Source organism: Monopterus albus, unplaced genomic scaffold, assembly GCF_001952655.1.
Source record: "Monopterus albus unplaced genomic scaffold, M_albus_1.0 scaffold39.1, whole genome shotgun sequence".
Lineage (NCBI taxonomy): Eukaryota > Metazoa > Chordata > Actinopteri > Synbranchiformes > Synbranchidae > Monopterus > Monopterus albus.
Window position 1 is genome coordinate 169,809 of NW_018127919.1, and position 1,836 is coordinate 171,644.

The 1,836-nt window shown below is 40.9% G+C and overlaps 1 protein-coding gene across 8 annotated transcripts in view; it reads right to left on the minus strand.

Annotated features, from left to right (window-relative positions):
* Nucleotides 1–1,836, minus strand: part of cxxc5a (CXXC finger protein 5a) — a 21,353-nt gene that overhangs the window by 12,961 nt on the left and 6,556 nt on the right. The window contains exon 1 of one of the 8 annotated variants that reach the window (XM_020598683.1): nucleotides 107–271. The exons of the other annotated variants lie outside the window; for them this stretch is intronic. The gene's annotated coding sequence lies outside the window, so the exon portion shown is untranslated. Of the gene's footprint in view, nucleotides 1–106; nucleotides 272–1,836 lie in introns of those variants that run through there. 8 annotated transcript variants of the gene reach the window in all.

The window sequence follows — 1,836 nt, forward strand, 5'->3', positions numbered from 1 at the left end:
AGAGGATGGAAAGGGGGGGGGGTCTGTGCAGTGTGTGGAAATTGGAAGGCCAGAATTAGTGGGAGGTAAAGCTTCAAAGGCAAGAGCACAGCCCCCACATTCTCACCAGCTCAGGGGGATGTGGCGCCAGTGAACCAGAGCCAGCTCCGCAGCCCCTCAGCCCCACAGTTTTAGTTTCTCCCACTACAGCACTGACCAAGGTCCGGTTTCTCAGAAGCATCTCCACACTGACTGCACTGACTGCATCTCTGCCAAGTTGTGCTTAAATGTATTACACCACTGCAATTTATCAGAGAGAGAGAGATTTTTGTGGTTATATGAAATAGTGGACCTCAGACATGAGTGATTATTTATGAATACTCTTATGTTGTCAAAGGTGATGTTTTTGTGAGATTTCAACATTACATTGTCTCAGCTGAACTCTGTGGCAGCTGTGCATTTAGGAAAGTAAATGTGGGTAGCTGCTTGTAGAACAACATTATTTCTTGATTAATCATGGCCTGGGAGAATATCCAACTCTTATCCAACTGCTTCATCAATGATCTAAATACAGTAAATGTGCTAACAGACTTGAACATTCCACATAATTAATGAATTGGCACATTATCAATAGCTAGAACAAATGAGTTCTCAAGTTGACTACAAAGTGACTAAGTTGGCAATCACAGCTCATGAAAACAGTTTTAAAAATACCACTGATCAGCTGTGACATATTAATTCAGCCAGGACACCATTTTCCCCACCAGCCAGCCTGGCGACAGCTGACCTGTTGATGGCACCACTGGTTTTAATCAAACTGAATAAAAACAGCGTGTATCCCAAATGCTGTTCTTTCACAGTGTTGATGATCTTGATGGAATGGATGTGGCACAGTGCTTTTCAAAGATTCTTCTGATTTGCTTTGCGTCAACAGCTTCGCTATGAGAATAATGCAATGATACGCATTTTATTTTTGTTTCTTCACTAAAATATTAATAATTTGACTACAGACTGGGGTGTGTAGGTTGAGCACAAGCTTGTATTTTATCTGAAAACATCAGTGTAACGAGCATGGCCTTGAACTTATAATGCTGCATTCATGAAAGCATTTGTCAGTGGTGTAAACATCTGCAAGGTTTATGTCTATGTTATGAAAAATAAGCAGATAAACGTAATAGTATAGAGAATGTGAAGATGACGTCACACTGTGCTGAAGTTTGGGTAAATGCACTATGATTGCAGCATGGCACTCTTTATCCAACAGAGAGATATATACTACATACAGTGGGTACGGAAAGTATTCAGACCCCCTTAAATTTTTCACTCTGTTATATTGCAGCCATATGCTAAAATCATTTAAGTTCATTGTTTTCCTCATTAATGTACACACAGCACCCCATATTGACAGAAAAACACAGAATTTTTGACATTTTTGCAGATTTATTAAAAAAGAAAAACTGAAATATCACATGGTCATAAGTATTCAGACCCTTTGCTGTGACACTCGTATATTTAACTTAGGTGCTGTCCATTTCTGCTGATCATCCCTGAGATGGTTCTACACCTTCATTTGAGGCCAGCTGTGTTTGATTATACTGATTGGACGTGATTAGGAAAGCCACACACCTGTCTATATAAGACCCTACAGCTCACAGTGCATGTCAGAGCAAATGAGAATCATGAGGTCAAAGGAACTGCCTGAACAGCTCAGAGACAGAATTGTGGCAAGGCACAGATCTGGCCAAGGTTACAAAAAAATTTCTGCTGCACTTAAGGTTCCCAAGAGCACAGTGGCCTCCATAATCCTTAAATGGAAGACGTTTAGGACGACCAGAACCCTTCCTAGAGCTGGCCGTC